This window comes from Ipomoea nil, unplaced genomic scaffold (assembly GCF_001879475.1).
Source record: "Ipomoea nil cultivar Tokyo-kokei standard unplaced genomic scaffold, Asagao_1.1 scaffold2700, whole genome shotgun sequence".
Lineage (NCBI taxonomy): Eukaryota > Viridiplantae > Streptophyta > Magnoliopsida > Solanales > Convolvulaceae > Ipomoea > Ipomoea nil.
The window spans coordinates 1,321,513-1,340,662 of record NW_017619128.1 but is presented as its reverse complement, the minus strand read 5'-3'; positions in this window follow the sequence as shown (position 1 = coordinate 1,340,662).

The following is a 19,150-nucleotide window of genomic DNA, read 5'->3' as shown; positions in this document are numbered from 1 at the left end:
AGGTAGGTGAGCTTGTCAAATTTTTCAGTCATTAAAGACTTAATTTGTGCTGAACATTGCTTTTTGTTCTGCACAAAATTTTAGGGCATTTAATGAAAATATCGACCTTGGGATATGTTCCTAGGACTCTCATTTCCTTGGATATACTCGCTCATCTTCTAAGGTTTCAGACTGTACAACTCAGAGAATGTCTCGAGTAGTCTTATCGAGTGGTTAACTAGGTTAACGCCTCGAGCCTTAGGTCCTCTCGAATACGAATGGTTGACCTTACCACTCGTCCCTTCAGTCTTCTTGTCTTCAGCTCGGACCACTCATGAGTTAACCCCTTGGGATACTATTCGAGTCTTATATTGAGACTGTCCTCTCGAGTTATCATTCAGATGGAAAGATTTTTTACTACTCGAGGTACCATTTAGTTGGTTTCGAATGTTGAGTAGAAATATCCTAAGTCTAGAAAATAAAATAATTTGGGGTTTAAATTCCTATCATTTGGTATCATCAAAATCTGAAACAAATGTTTCTAACAGTGCATGATAGCACGTCCCAGGGTTGTGCATTTTCATAGTGCATTTGTGCATTTCAGAATACTTTGTGATGCATTTATGCATACCTAATGGTTGCACGGTAACAAGACGCCGCATTTGAACCAGTATATATATAAATAAATAGATAAATAAATATATAAATACACACACACACACACACACACACACACACACACACACACAAGGGATCAGGTGCGAAACTTCTCTTAGGTGAAACGTGCAGGTTAATCACAGCCTTGATCTTGCCAAAATCAACAGCCCAAAATAAAGAACAATTAAAAAAAAAAAACCCCAGTAGTGACATTATGGTCATTTTGCATAAGTTCACAACTTAAGGTGTTTAAGTTTAAAGCTTAAGGTGCGTAAGTTCAAAGTTAAGGTGCATAAGTTTATAGCTTAAGGTGTGTAAGTGTATAGCGTTAGATGCCTAAGTTTAAAGTTTAAGGTGCTTAAATCTAAAACTTAAGGTGTGTAAGTTTATAGCATTAGGTGCCTAAGTTTAAAGTTTAAGGTGTTAAGTCTAAAACTTAAGGTGTGTAAGTTTATAGCTTAACATGCGTGCGTATGTTTAAAGCTTAAGGTGCATAAATTTATAACTTAAAGTGTATATATTTAAAGATTAAGGTGTGTCACTTTCTAGTTTAAGGTGCATCAGTTTAACTCTCTCGTTTGGTTCGCTGGAAAATATTTGAAGGGAAATGGAATTGAAATTCAATGGAAAATAAATTCCAAGAAAATAGATTCCATTTTTGGTTGGTGGAAAATAAATTACTGGAAATATGAATTCCATTGTTTGGTTGAGTTTGGAATGGTAAGGAATAATGAGTATAATGACAAATATAACCCTACACAACAATAATAATATAATAATAATAAGAGTAATTAATAAATAATGGTGAGGGTAAAATTGTCATATTAGTTTTCCATGGAAAACAAAATATCTAGGATGAGCTAGGAATTTGTTTTCCTCATTCTCAAGAAAACTTTTTCCAATGAAAAATATTTTCCATCCAACCAAACAACATAAAACATCATTTTCCTTCACTTTTAGGAAACCATTTTCCATGGAAATGTTTTCCATCCAACCAAACACCCCCGTATGTTTAAAGCTTAAGGTGCATTATTTTCCAACTTTAGGTGCATAAGTTCGAAGCTTAAGGTGCGGAAGTTTATAGATTTAGGTGCCTAAGTTTAAAGTTTAAGGTGTTTAAGTTTAAAGTTTAAGGTGCATAAGTTTATAGCTTAAGGTGTGTATGTTTAACGCTTAAAGTGCATTATTTTCTAGCTTAAGGTGTATAAGTTCGAAGCTTAAGGTTCGTCACTTCGAGACACTTGATCATTTACATCCATGTTGCCAGGAAGCACGTTTTTCTTTTAATTTTCCTTCAATTTGAGCAGGTGATCTAGATTAGATCAACGACTTAGATCTTACCCCATTTTTCACTTGGGAGAAACTTCACACGTGAACCATCCCCTATAATAATAATAATAATAGTAGTAGTGACATTTACAAAAAGATTTATATAAAAAGTTCAGCTATACTATCATGGTGAAACTATCTATCTGTAAATGAAAACAACAAAATAAAAATTATCATTAAACAAGTGGTAATTGTACTAGGAAACCTTGTGTAATGAGTTCAACAAAAATATATTAGTAAGAATCAAACTCATAATTTTTACATATGAGAATTTTGTTCTACCTAATTAATAAATTTTTTGTGGTTGTGTCTACCGTTGACTCATACACTTGGTTCTAAATAAGGTCTACTCAAACTAACATTAATCTTTGACGACCAAGATTCCATACCATAGTGGCCAATGAAATTTCATTTCCTAACAAACATTGCTGTGACACCTATAATATTTTTCTGCTATTTATTTATTTATATTTAAATTTATTTTTTTTTCTGGCCCACGACCTTAATTGCATAATGCATATATATTGATATACTATTGAGTAAACACTGGATTCTAAATAAAGTTTACTGAAAAACAAGCTTGGTTAGCGTGAATGGTTGTACACTCTCATTCCTTAAGAGAGGTCAGGAGTTTAAACCCCTCTCGTATAGAAAAATCAATCTGGCCAGCATTTTGCCTCTTAATTGGTTCGGTTCGGTACAAATGAAGATTAGTCTGAATATGGTACAGACTTAAAGGTGCTTCCTACAATTATGGTCTGCTCAGGACACCTCATGGTCTGACAAAAATAAAATAAAACCATTAAGTCACCGTGATTTACATCCTCTTACATGCTTTGTCGGGTCGGAGTGTGAGGGTCCCTCAAGGTTGGAAATTCAACCTTTTGGGAGAAAAATAAAATAAAGTTTACTCAAAAGTCAAAACTAACATTATGGCAAATTATTGTGTGGATCACAGTTCACATAGTTATGTGGATCACGGTCCAAAATGATGTGATTTTGATGTTAAAAAAATTCCTTGCTCCGTGCGCATGTTAGAATATTGAACATTTTGGGATAAGATAATGTATTTTAGAGTTAATTCCAGCGGAGATCCCTTACCTTTTGTGACAATTCCAAATTTAGTCCCAGACTATCGTTTTCGCCATTTAACACCTCGGACTATCATATTTTGGACACTTTTGGTCCTTTCGATAACTTTTCTAACGAAACTCCATTTTAGGCAAGGACATTTTTGTCTCGTCACTTTTTTTTTCTAGTTTTCTTCTTGTCTTGTGTGCCTACCGGCACAGGCTGCAAGAATTTTTGCATTTCATGATTCTTCTTCCCAATTGATCCTAGCAATAAACACTAGCGAAACCACTAAGCAAACTGCAACTCCGATCCGGTGACAAAACCTATCAGCAACCCTACAATTCCAAGATGAACCTTAAATGCCAAAATCACACCCACCAGCAACGCCAGCAGGTAGAATCCGCAGACTCACTATCATATGTTCATAGCTACGCCATCGCCATTCCTTGCACTATTCCATCGAAAACCACCATCGATGATGCCTTTCTCGTTAGTGAACAGAGCTCCCTAGAACCCTTTTTCGCCAGCCATGGTCGTGTCGTTGATGATACTATAGATGACTGCCAAATCCAAGGAGACGTGTACGGATACACAGGTTGCTAATGACTACATAATAGAGAACAACAAGTGATCAAAGTTGAGACTAATAACAATTATCCCAGCGCCTCCTTCGCATCCAACATGTTTTTGGTGAGAAGCACTAAGATCTCGTAGCACCACCATTCAAGGCAAGTTGTGAGGCAGCACGGCCTGACAAAATATATAGAAAGCGTCACCACATTAACATGATGTCTGTTACCTAAAACACCATGGAAACTCCTTGAACTCCCATGGCGTTTGACATAAACACATTTAAAGGCAAGTGCATTCCGACGGCTAAAGTTGTGGCTGCTAATAATTGAAGAAAACTGGTTGGCACATAAGAGAAGAAGAAAACATCAAAATATAATAATAAAAAGTAATGGGATAAAAGTGCCATGCTTAAAATGGAGTTTCGCTGGAAAAGTTACCGGAAGGACAAAAAATGTCCAAAATAAAATAGTTTAGGGTGTTAAATGGCAAAAACGATAGTTGAGACTAAATTTAGAATTGCCACAAAAGACAGGGATCTGCATTTGAATTAACTGTTAGATTTAAATAATCCAACGATACTGAATAATAACTTAACCTCATAGAAGCGGAAGCGGAAGCAATATTGATCTCCAGCCACAGTTAATGTTCTTGTTGTGTTGCCTCCTAAACGGTAGATCGTTAGCCATATTTTGTCTCGTACTTGACTCAGAACCACATATGGTGTATAGGCGTCTACTGACCAGTATGAGTACCGTAACTGAATGTGCAATATAATGAATATATTGTGTATCCCATCATTCCAGGTTTATATATATTAGGCACATAGTCTAATGGACTAACAACTTCTAGTTATTTAGTCTAATCAAACTACTTAATAAGTCTACTCAACTTGCACCACTTAATTAAGACCCTAATATATATAATATAATATATAATATATATTATTATGGAAAATATTACATTAACTCTAAATTTTATGTGTTAGAATAATGTACTTTATATGTGTTAGAATAATGAAATTTCTGGGATAAGATAATATATTTTATAAGTTAGAATAACGTACTTTATGAGTTAGAATAATGTATTTTATGAGTTAGAATAATGTATAATGTATTTTATGTGCTAGAAAAAGAAATTTCTGGGGTAAGATAATGTATTTTATGAGTTAGAATAATGTGTTTTATGTGTTAGAATAATGTATTTTATAAGTTAGAATAATATACTTTATGTGTTTTTGGACCTCAGTCCATGCAATGTTGATTAATATTAATCATTGTCGGCCAATATTCAATACTGAACTATGAAATTTCCTGAAAAACATTTCTAATATACCGACCTATAATTAATGGGCTAACGACCATCCATAATATGCTTATATTTTGTAGGTGCTGATTAATAGTTTTCATATAGGTATTGTAATAGCTGGTTTTACGAATTTAGCCGTTGACGGCTGGTCAACACAATCGGTTGGAAATGAAATAGAAAAACTTTTAGAGGACAATGATGAATGTTGTAATTGCCTCTCAAGAATAAGAAAATTATGAACCATTTACAAGTCATTTTCTAGGTGACGGTAAATATGTTATCGAATAATATATTTGGAAAGTAGTAATGAACAGAGTTGTATGCTATGCGTTCTTAGTACAATAATCAAAGTCTATCCCTGACTATTTTTTTTTTTAGGGAAACGCTGCTGGAATTTTTTCGGCACTTGTCTCTTTGCCTCCAAACCTAGTAATTTGATTTAATAATTTACTTTCTATATTATGACTTGCGCTTTATATGCCGCTTAGCATGTGAACTATTTTCCCTTTCTATACTCTGGATGATTTGCCTCTGAGTGTTTATGCTTGTTGACCATGTTAGTCTTCCTTAATTATATAATGGATGTGGTGTACTCAATTGATGACGATAACCATTCTAGTGATGACGAGTAATACTTTTTGGAGGATGACTCACTTACCCCTTGTTTTGAAAAGTTTCCCCTTCTTATACTGCTCTTGGTAGCAACTCCTCATCTTCTGGTTTCCAAGTGCCAAAATCTCGCACGAAAATGAAGGAGGGGCCTCCCACTCTTCCCTTGACAAGTCCCTCATAGAATCCATACGACCTCAATTAGAACTGTACTCCAGGGTTTTGAGGAATCCCGAGATTTTGTTGGCCCCAAAATTCTCTTACTCGCTCCCGAGAATACCTTTAATATTACCAATTCCCTACGAGACGCTTATTTTGGTGTTCACTACTGTCCATGGCGACAGGATAATTGGGCAAGGCGTAGTACCCGACCTAGAGATCAGAGTTGACCCGAGGATTCCAAGGAACAGGTAACGACTGCAACACACTTAAGAGGAGGTAACAACATTTACTCTGGCACTTTATGCAACACTTAATGTAGGCTCGTCATTACTAGGAGTCGATTACACTCAGCAAAGGAGCCGTTGCACCTGTAATATAAATAGTGGACCATGTAATAGACATGGACACACTTTGATTCTTAGCTTGTACTTAGAATGAATATATAGCAATACAACTCTTTTCATTATTACTTTCCAAATATATTATCCGGTAACATATTTACCGCCATCAAGGTATTTATATAATTCAACTACTTTCAAATAAATATTTGAAAGTATATCAATGCAGGATTATATATGAGAAGTTCATACATAAGTAATTTAATGTCAAATTTGTTTATTTAAATATGTAACTCATAGTATATGAATACAATGTAAGCTTTCTGCCATTTTCCTTTCTTACATGTGTTTCCTGTTACAAGAACGTTAAAATTGCTTTTACCTTTTCTCTTCTATTTAATTTGATCATTTCCAATATATCCTTTTATCTATATATTAATATAATTCTCAGAATTAGGTAACTCCTTGCCTGCAATTAGTTTTTCAATTCTGATCATCCTGCAATTGGCCTGTCTTAACTATTTCATGCTTTGAGTCTGAAATCTCTTTTTGCTAAGAATCTGATCCCAAAGCTTGAGATATAGTCCACTGCATTAGCCATTCCTGCATAGAATTTGGCTCACCTGGACCATATTGAATTTGCAGAGGCATTGCAGTAGGAAAAGAAGAGAGTAACTGAAAAGACAGAATATTAAGCATCAGAGTGCTATAGCAACATTCAAATGAAAACAATGGAAATGCAAATCAATCATGTATGACTATTCACGCCAAGGTAAATTCTATTGTTGTGAAGTATGACTTTAAATAAGTATACACTATCAAAAATCAACTTAGGCTCTGTTTGGCAAACCTAGCTGAAAAGCTATAAGCTAGGAGTTGATAGCTGAAAAGGAGCTGAAAGTTGAAAAGCTATAAGCTCGGAGCTGAAAATTGAAGAGCTATTAAGCTAGCTGTTATGATTGAAAGTGTTTGGTAAAATTAGCTTTTTGATAAGCTGATAAATGTAAAAAGACTAAAAAGGACATCTTCATAAAATTTAAATTAGTTTATTTATATATTAAAATTTAACATTTCGTCTTCCAAAAAAAGTAAACACTTTTTAAAATAAAACTATTAGCATGATCATGATCTAGCATCCCATAATGAAGTAGCAATATTGTTGCGAATCTCCTTCATCTCCATAGAGGTGTGACTTAAATTTTCGTTAATGGAGATATTACTACTTGAATCTTGAAGTTCATCGGGCGGTATGTAATCTGGATGCTGCTCAAGCAAATTAAACATCATGTCATCTTGTGAATTCTTCCGAATATAATTATGTAGTGCAAATGTGGCCATAATAACATCAATTTGGGTCTTCTCACTAAACTGCGGCATTTTAGCAAGTATCTTCCATCTTTTATTCAATACTCCAAACGACTCTCAATACAACTTCGAAGAGAAGAATGTACACGATTGAATGCTTCTTAAGCATTAGTTGGCGGCTCTTGTTCAATTTGAGAATGAAGCCATATTGCTAATTTTAAAATAACATTAATAATAATAATAATAATAATAATAATAATAATAATAATAAGCTAAAGTTTCAACATAATTGTTTAGCAGGAAACAAGACTAAGGAAGAGATTGACGTGAAAGTTGGGATAGGGGAAGAGAAAGTGTTTTAATTCATAAGGTTAAAATATGTCATTATTTTAAAATAGTAAGGGTAAAGATGGAAAAAAAAGTTAGAAAACTAGTAACTTATTTTGAAACGCTACCTAAAGTAGCGTTCCAAAATAAGCTCTTATTTTAAGCTAGGAGCTTATTTTGGGAACATTACCAAACAGAGCTTATAGCTTATTAGTAGCTTAAAATAAGCTATAAGCTCCTAGCTTAGCGTTGCCAAACTGAGCCTTAGAGAACCATTTTTCCTAATCATTTATTTACAAATGAACAAATTCTTTTTTCTAGTCATTTATATGCAAAACATTTTCTCGTTTTTACAACAGAAAAGAGATGATATGTATATGCTTTTGCACCAAAATTTTTAAACTTTGTAAGCATTTCAAATATCTGGACCAAATCCCATGGCAGATATGCATATGTGATCTGTGGGTTGATTGGATTGTTGCAAGAGGAGTAGAGAAACAGCGTAAATCCTTCAGTTTGAATGGCTCTGGCTTCTGCAGGTTCACTGATACTGATTTTATTGAATATGTTCATATGTTTATTTCTTTTGAGAGTGTGTGTGTATGAAGTTATATAGAGTATGAATGCATTTGATTAGAACTTTCAGAATAATATTAGATTTAGTGATTGGAATTTTGTTCATTGTATTTTGAAGTAGATGATGAATTCTTGTGTATTTTGAAATACTTCACATACTTGTTGAAGATGATTATACTGATGAATTGATGCTTTGGTATTTATGGTGTTTGGATAAATTGTTTTTATTATATTATGCTTAAAATAAAAAAAAAAAAAACAACTTAAAAACCACGGTTTAAAACCGTTGTCTATGAATGTGCGAACACTGGTTTTTAACCGTCGTCTTTGATATATAAGACAACAGTTAAAAACTGTTGTCAATCAGGGTGACTTTCAACAATGCATGTTTTAACAACACACAATAGACAACGATTTTTAACCGTTGTGTTATATAGAAAAGACAACAGTTAAAAATGGTTGTCTATGCCTGTGACTTTAAACAACACTCAATAGACAACGATTTTTAACCGTTGTCGTTTCTAGAAAAGACAACGGTTAAAAATCATTGTCTATGTGTCTATCTTTCAACAACACTGGTTTCAACAACATTCAATAGACAATGGTTTTTAACCGTTGTCTTTTCTATAAAAGATAACCGTTAAAAACCGTTGTCTATGTGCATGACGTCTAACAACATCGGTTTCAACAACACTCAATAGACAAAGGTTAAAAACTGTTGTCTATGTGCGTGACTTTTAACAACACCGATTTCAACAACACTCAATAGACAACGGTTCAAAAACCGTTGTCTTTTCTAGAAAATACAACGGTTAAAAACCATTGTCTATGTGTGTGACTTTTAACAACATAGGTTTCAACAACACTCAATAAACAACGGTTCAAAAACCGTTGTCTTTTGTAGAAAAGACAACGGTTAAAAACCGTTGTCTATGTGCGTGATTTTTAACAACACCGGTTTCAACAACACTTAATAGACAACGGTTCAAAAACCGTTGTTGTTTCTAGAAAAGACAACGCTTAAAAACCGTTGTCTATGCGCGAGACTGATTGCGGTAATTTGGGGCAAACAAATAATATCCGGAGTATTCGGGTTGTCGAACCACAAAGAGATGGGGTACTAATCACTAGCTACTAGGCTACTCATATGAAACTAGTCCGAAAAAAACTTGAAGGTTGGGTAATTGCATAATATAACAAGCAGAATAAAATAAATAACAAGGTTTTGTAGACAATAGAGTAAAACAGGATTCTTGGGATCACAATGTTTAATCACCTAGTGCCAATTATCGTTTGTAATATTTGGTTTGGAATTAAGATTTGTATGGGAATGCAAAGTGGAATCGAATTACTCCCGTAATCTCTATTCCTAGTGAATTTCCACTCCCGTGGCTTAAACACCCGATAAGATCGAAGGCCAGCATTCAATTATTCATAATTACTACCATCTCCCGATGAGCAACAATCTAGAATAAACTTCCCCTAATAAGTTCCCCTTTCCCAAGGTCCAACCATTAGGTGCAATCGTGTGTGCCCTAATTTATGCCCCAACTCCCATTGGTGACACAAACATGACTATGCAGCTAGTAATTTAGGCCTTTAATTACCAACAACAACAGGTTAAAACAAGATTGCCACACAAATCATAAAACCAAACATAAATATATTAAGAAATTAACAAACTAGGCACATAGGTTCGTAAACAAATTCACCCAAAAATCCTTAAAGAATTTAGCCAAGCATGGCTAAATTATACATAGCAAATATAAATAAAGAATTACAAATCATCAAAAGAGTACAAGAATTGACCAAGCGATTCTCCCAAATCTCCTTGGCTTCCTCCTTGCTTCCAAAGACAACTTGAGGCTATTGATTTCTCTCTTTCTTGTCTACAAAGAACTCTAAAAATCTCTCTCTCAAAATCTCTGCTTAGGGTTGAGAAATGTGGGATTTTATAGTAGGTACAAAGCTGGACGAAATTAGAATTTTCTTTTTAAATAAAGAAATTGCCGTATTTAATTTAAAATTGAAGTTGGAATTGGAATTTGGAATTGAAGTTGAATTGGGATTTGGAATTGAAGTTGAATTGGGAAATTGAGGTTTGAATTGAATATGGAAATATTGCAGCCACCGCCCTTTCTTAATCATGTGGTGCGGCATCCGCTCGACGCGTCGAGACCTGCCAGTCTCAATCACGATTCTTTCTGGAAATTTCGATGTGTCGAGCCTTTGGCTCGACGCGTCGAGTCCTCTGGGCCCCGAATTTGTTTAAAATTGCTCCAAACTCATTCTTGAATTCCCTTTGCTTATAACATTGACCTAAAATGTTCAAAAACGCTAACAAACACAGTAAAACATTTAAAACAAGCGTGAACCATAATTAAATGATAATAGCAAGGAAAACATGTATTAAATAAACAAAATTAAAGAACTTAGATACTGAGATGATTCAAAATAATTATAAAAACAAGCACAGATGTGATAACATCACCCCCTCACACTTAAGCATTTGCTTGTCCTCAAGCAAAACCAAGGAATAAAATCACAAGTCAAAACATACAAATTACTCATGCTCTCTCTTGCACAACCTTTCAAACCACCAACCAACTTGCTACAAAACAACAAGCTTCTAGAATCAAATTAGTTTGGCACATAAGAGACCCATTTCCAAGCCTATTACCAAGCACCAAGAATTTAAAGTATGTGAGAATAAAGTGTGCACAAGTACTCAGTTGAGATTATGCAAGACACGGTTCATGAATGAGATCCCATAGGCTTGCCTTTCATACTCCCCTAGATCAAATCTAAGAATGCATGCTAAGATCAAATAGGACTTTATTAAGCTTGTAATGGGGCTACGGGTGATGGCTAACAAAGAAGTGGTATGGAAAAATTAATCAAAAAGAGAGAATGTCACAATTTATCTAAACTTTTCCAAATTTGGAAGAGATGAGATAATCATAATTTCAAGGAGCAAATTTCTTTTAAGAACTTAGCAACTCTTTGGTAAAATGGGGATCCACACTCAAAAACTTTCAAACTTTCTCTTTTTTTTTTTTTTTTTTTTTTTTTTTTTTTTTTTTCATTCTTTTCGTTGGATTTCTTTTGAATACTGCAAGACAATTTTAATCCAATCTTTCAATTCCTTCACACTTGAACATTTGTAATATCAGCTGCTTTTTTGGCACAACTCCATAAATTCTTCTTACAGAAATAATAAAGATAAAAGTTTCATTCTCTCAAAGGGTGGAAGGGAAATATTTAGCCAAGGGCTAAGGGTTATAATAATGGGTTAAATCAAAAAAACAATCACGAAGAGGGGATAAGTGCTTAGCACTTATTTAAACAAACAAAAGGCACAATGGGGACACAAAGGATAAAAATATATATAGGGACAGGTTTAAAGGCTATGGCTAAACAAAAATGGCCTAAATCACTTCAAAACATGCAAAACTTAGACATAACTTAGGGAGTAATGAGGCAAGTTCTAGCAAAACACCCATGACCGGAATCTCACATAAGCCTTCACTAGCAATGCAAAACACAAGATCAAGAATTAATCCAATTATTAGGTGGTGAACAAAGCTATTGGCAAGGGAATAGATCAATTATGTGTTACACCTCAAATCATCCATCACAAATTGAGATGCAGCAAGCACCACTGAAACAAACCACAAACCAACAAGAGAGAGTAATTGTAACTGCATGTTAAGACAAGTAACTTATTTACCAAACATAGCATATGAGTCATCCAAGCAAAAGCAAAAATTTTAAAATTTTAGAAATATCCCCAAATTAATGACTCCTCCCCCTCACACTTAAAAATTTGCATCGTCCCAGATGCAAAATAAAAGAAAAGGAGAACAAGAGAAAAGAGAAAAGAGAAAACTAAAAGCACTAAAATAATCACGAATCTAGAAAGAAATAAAACTAAATAAAACAAATCTAGAAAGCAATAAAATTAAACTAGAAAGCAATAAATATGAAAGCAATAAAAGATAACATGGGGTGCCTCCCATGAAGCGCTAAGTTTAACGTCGCTAGCTCGACCTAACCTGGTTATGGAATGCTCATCCCGGTTGATCCGCGAGTTTGATCTCATCACCCCATAAACTCTTCAAATGCATATACTCATCATGTGTCACCTTGAAAGTAGGGTGGGGTCAAAGTTCAAAATTGACTTGCAATCAATAACCTTTGACTCATCAAGAACATTAAATTCCACCTTTTCCTCCCCAAAGTCAAATATCATAGAGCCTTTTCTTGCATCAATTATTGCTCCAATAGTGGCCAAGAAAGGTCTCCCCAAAATGAGTGGGATGTCTGGATTCATTGGGGCAGCTATCACAATAAAGTCACAAGGCAAAAAATGTGAGATCTAAATATACAGAGTATAATCTACGAGAAACTTAACTCGTAGTAGCGGAAGCGAAAGCACTGTAGATCTCCAGCCATGGTTGATATCCTGTTGTGTAGCCTTGTGAATGGTAGATCTGCAGAATAAGGTTAGCCGTTTTGTCTCATACTTGACTCAGAACCCTAGATGGTGTATTGGTATTTTCTGAGCAGTATGAGTACCATAACTTTATGCTATATAATGAATATATCCTGTATCCCATCAATACAGGGTTTATATAGGCATATGGGTGGAATACAGACTTAACCTAATGTCTAGTCCAACCAATTGCTTAATGGGCCTAGTCCACTTGCACCACATAATTAAGGCCCATATGGGAAAGTCTTACAGTCTCCCACTTGGTGCAAGTACTAGCACAATTCTCATCAAAGAACAAAACACAAGAATCATAGTAATATGTCCCCTACTGAATATGTGAGTAATATCTCCTATGATCACATGCATTTTGATTCCCCAACTTGAATCCTTTATGAACAAACCCAATGTTTATTCTGGGTACCTTAATGGATGTTTCTCAAAATAAAATATATATGCGCAACTTAAGAGAGAAAACCATCCAAATTATACAAAGTAGTATATTGTATGATCTCTAAGATCCTACAAAGCACGCCTTAAGTAGAGATCTCTTAATGTTAGCATAATGCTAACTATATTCCATGACTTCTTTATAAGTTAACATAAGCACTACCTCTAACGGCTAAGAGCATGAAGTTGACACGTCTGTCACTCCCACTCATCAAAATAGCCAAAAGATAGTTTAGTCATAGAAGCATTCTAACGACTTAGACAATAAACCAAAGGTCTAAGTCCATAATTTTGGAATCTTAAACATACACCATAAATTCCCAAATAATCTTAAGGTCCACCTCAAAATGAACTGAACATTATGAGTCTTACTTTTATGTTTCGCAAAATTGTCTTGAGCCTTTCAAATCAAAATGGCCCAGGATCAATTTTGAAGAAACTAAAGACTATTAAATGCTAAAGAATTTATTAAATAACAGTGCACCACAAGTTAAATGTTTTGTGCTAATAAACTCCTTAATATTGTTACAACATTTTCATAAATATGTTGCACAACCAATATGAATTTATATGAACAAATACAAGATTAATACTTGTGGAATCTTTTGGACTTATTGTTTGACATATAATCCAATGTGGGATGTATGAAGCCAATTAAATCCAAAAACTTTAATGGAGTATCTTAATGATCTTTTTCTAAATGATCACTCCCACTGATTATGGAGTATGTTAATGATCCTTTTTTAAATGATCACTCCCACTGATTAAGATATTCTTTAGCAAAATTAATGATATACGTACTCATAATTGATTGGACCAACTAATTAATGAAGATATAATTCCCCACCATTAGTTGGGCATACTAAATAATCAATATATGATTCCAATTATAGTCCAACTAAAGGAATAACTAATGAGGACATGACTCTCCACCATAGTTGGACATTCTAAAATAATAAAATATACTTTCCAAAACCAATTTAGAATTTGGCTCAAAAAGGTACAATTTATTCTTGGAATAGAGTTATATCAAATCACGTAACTTACTACAGTTAGTCCAAAAACCGAGCACGTTCCGTGGCTCAATTAATAAAGTGGCTAAATTTTGGGAAGTAACTAAATACATGTTTTGCCAATGCAAATCATGAAACTTAGAATTATATTTGAACTAAATTTATAAATTTTAAGAAATTGTAATAAAATTATTATATAGTGGGTCGAGGGATTTATTGACATAAAACTTGCCTGTGGGCTAAAGTTTTAATTCTATTAAATCCAACTAAACCCTTATGATAATATTTTATCTCAATTACTAAATGGAGAGAAGAATCTAGTGACATAAAACTTGCCCGTGGGCTAAAGTTTTACTCAATTAGATTCAACTGAAATTTTATGATGAAACAATTATCAAATAAGTTGAAAAATTAAGTGACATAAAACTTGCCTGTAAGCTAAAGTTTTACTCAATAAGATTAATTACAACTATTATGATAAATACTTAAGGAATCATGTTCCTTTCCTTAATCCCTGTGGATAAATTAAGAAATATGATTTAAAATTTTACATCATAAAATTAAACTTTATGATAGAGATGGGAATTATTTACAAATAACCATAAAGTAAATAAAATTGATTTATTTCTATCATCACTGATAAAACTACTAAACTACATTCCGATACATAATTGCCCGTGGGCTAAATTATGACCGTAGTCCAGTATTTCATCTTAATTAACTATACAAATATAACGAAATTGCCTGTGGGCTAAATTCCATCGTATTACATACAATTAATCACAAATGATATGTCCAAAACTGTATGTAATCAAGATAAACTGCTTAATTTATAATTTTAACTGATTAAGGATGCTGTGGCTACTCCCCAACTCATTAAAATTATAAGATCACTAGACAATTTTCATTGCCATCTTTGTGTAATTTAAACCTTAGACAATTTTAGTAAATTAAAGATGTTGCATGTGGCTACTCTTTTATTAATCTAAAATTGTAAACACACAATTATTAGGTATACTCCCAGGAAAGTTGGTCGAGACGAAGCCCGGTTAAATACCAACTCCTTAGACAGAGTAGTGTCGCAAGGGGACTAGTAGCAACAAGGCTTTTAAGCCAGGGCCATAGAACTAGTATTCCTCCCCAAGAAACTTCCCTAAGTCATGCGTTCTCATGTTTGAAGTAAAATCGTTTGGAAGATCTAAAGATGGTAGATTCACATATGGATAAAGCTTTAAATTGATGAACTAAATTAACGGACTAAACGTGCTTAAATTCAGGCACTACCGCAACTAAAGTTTATGCATTAGTCCAACTTAAGTATGAACTAATGTAATTCCATCCTAAATTTATGCATTTCTAAAGGCATAATAAGACAAAATTGCATAATTTAAAACAGAATATTATGCTTAGGACAACATGCATAAAAGTAAACATTAAACTCATATATTCCAAACAAATTGCATAACTTAAAGCAATTTACAATATGAGATTTCAATAATTTTGAAATTTTAAACTGTAAGCCCATGACAAAATGTTTTAATGCATAATTAAACTTAATATTATGCACTTAATGTGATCAAATTAGGGGTGTAAATGAGCCAAGCCGCTCGAGAGTCGCTCGTGAGCGGTTCGGTCAACGCTCGGCTCGAACTCGGTCAAAATCGAGCTCGGCTCGAGCTCGAGCAGCTCGTGGATTAAACGAGCACGAGCCGAGCTTAGGTATTGTAGGCTCGCGGCTCGACGAGCCGCTCGCGAGCCTTATAATATATTATATAATATATATAATATATACTCCGTAATATGATTATATTATATTTAGTATATAAAAATAATAATTAGGGGAGGAAAATTAAAATAGTTTGATAATTATGTATGCATAAAAGTTATAAAACAAAGGAGTTTAAATTTTAAATCAAACAGGTCAAATTCGAGATCAAAATTGAGCTCAAATTCAAACCTAAACTCGAGTTTGAATTTGAGCCTAAACTCGAGCTCGAGTTCAGGCTCGAATTCGAGCTCGAGCTCGAGCAGCTCGACAATTGCCGAGCTCGAGCTCGAGCATCAGTTCACGAGTTCGAACGAGCTCGAGCTCGAGCAGTGCTATCATTAACGAGCTTGAGCATGAGCCTACCCAGGCTCGGGCTCGGCTCGGCTCGTTTACACCCCTAGATCAAATGCATAAAACAATATAAAGAGTATATGAAAATACACCAAATATTCATATATTCATACTTAATCAAATATGGGCAATAACATTAATCATAATTCAAAGACTAAATGAATTATGAAATAAATGTACAGTAATGGCAATAGACAGTTGCCTTAAAAAAAATACTTATCTGAAACATTGCCACATAAACATAATTGGAAACAATTTAGGATTCATAAATAAATCATAATAATAATGTTATCATTAAAATATTAATGGTAATAAATAACCTTATAATCACCATTAATATTTGGTAATAACAACCAAAGTATGGTAATATACCTTCTTTAATATTTCCATTTTTCTTAAGAAAATAAAATGTGGCAATTTCAAAATTATAGCAATTAAACTATAACTATAGCACTAATTATCAATAAATACTGATAAAAACTTAAGGACTAACCTTAATGATACAAACCGCATCTCCCGTAGTGCTAAAATTCTCCCATCTTCACCGTCAGTAACCTCAATGCAACGTCCAATTGTACGTAACAATAACCACCAAATAGGTAATCTTTCCAAACATAATAGATTACCAAGTAATAATAATTATTATGAAAGGTAGTAAACGAGATTAGCCCCTAAATTTAATAACAGTAATTAATAATGCCATTTAGACAAGATTGTAATTAAGGGTACACCGAATGCCAATCTCATATTACCATATAATAATTAATCAAGACTATAATGTCTTTTAGGGAGACTAAAATAAGGTAATAATCAAATTACCATGTAAAGGCAATATACCAACTATATTGCTTACTATATTATTAAAGGAATTAATATTATTATTAAAGCCCTGAAAACTATTGATAGATTAAAAAAATATATATAATCAACTTAAACAATAGTTGTAATTTTTAAAGGTCAAAATAACAATTATAATCCTTAAATTCTTAATGGCTCATAAAGAGACCCAAGATAATAATTATAACACTTAATCACTCAAATTAGACCCATAAACTCAATGGTCAAAGTGAGTTATGACATGGATATAAAATGGTCTAGTACTGAAATATATCCAAACATAATATTATTACCAACAATAAATACCATTAACAAAATATGGTAGTCGATAATAATTAAGACTTAGTGAACATGTTATGCATAATAATCAATATTATTACCATAATAAACATGTTATAAGTCAAACTAAAATAGTTATAATTAACATTAAAATATCACTCAAAAATGGTGGGATCCAAACTTTAATGACCCAATATAGGTTCCAAATAGCTTGTTCAAAATAGGTTTTAAAGTCCCAAGTAAAATATAGGACTAAAATATGCCCAAAATTAAATGGGAAACCAAAACAAATGACTTTAGTAGGCCATCATGAATAAAATTGGCCTAAGGATCTAAGTTGAATGATATTTTAATAATTAATTATGAGTTAATAATATGTTAATCCAACTTTAATGCATGCTTTTATGAATGTACAATTATAATAAAATAATTTATGAATATACATAGTAGGCTTGGATTTTAACATATTAATATATACTAACCCATAAATCCTAAATAAATTGCAATACTTCAGGCAATTTAATATGCATCTCAATATTAAATTAAAATCTAAATAGAAAATTTAAAACTTAATATTTGCCTAAAGTTGAATAATAATTTAATTATAAATTTAATGCCAAAATTAAGAGAAAACTCAAGGGCATTAATATTTCAAATTAAGCAATTACTATATATTTACCATTTGCCAATAATATACAATATTAAATTAGGTAATATTAATATGGTAATAATAAACTAAATAATACCATTTACCAAATTAATATGTGATTACTGAATAATTGGCAAATAAAATAAATGGTAAGAAAAAAATAAAGGTAATTGCATTTTTGGAAAAGGAAACTAACGTACCAGATTTCTTTTTCCAATGAATCACCGGAAAACCAGCTGTGCAGCGAAGAAGCAGGGAAGCCATCTCTCCATCTTCGTCCACAACATAGTTGGTTGCCGACCCATCCATCCTCTGTGCCGGAACTGCATCAGCGAAGACAGCTGTCGGCTACCAAAACCGCAAAGTTGCCGGAAACTCAACACCTTAAGGGAGCATCATCCGTCGCCGCCCGTTCTCCATTGAACACGCTGTGTGTGTCGCAGCATCTTCATCCTCCCCATGTAGCAGCAGAAGCAATGGCCAACCTATCTGGATGATTGAGAGACGGTTTCCCACCAGCTTCATGCTACGCCGTCGTTAGAAACGGAGGAGACAGCGATCACTCTTCTTAATGCCCCCAACCGGTGCTCGCACTTCACATCGCCGACCTCCCCGCGCCGTCCATCTCTACCATCATTAGTTCCAGAAACAGAGGAGATGGTGGGAACCTAGCGCCGCAGCATGCCGTCCAAATGGAGACCATAACAGGCACTATAATCCGATGTTTCTCCGGCAAGCCATCCCATGGTGACTCGTAGAACAACACAATAAATTGGAAACAAATTATATCCAAAAAAAAACAATATAATTCCATGCAATTTTTTTTAACAATAAATCATTTACACGAGATTAAAAATGCTTAATGCAAAAAAAAAAAAAAAATTCAACAGTCTAAAAATCATATACAAAATCTTGATGTATATGAAAAAAATAATATTGTTTTTAGGCAAAACAATCAACCAGGCAGAGATTATAAGAGCTCTTGATACCAAATGTGAGATATAAATATACAGAGTATAATCTACAAGAAACTTAACTCATAGTAGCGGAAGCGAAAGCACTGTAGATCACCAGCCA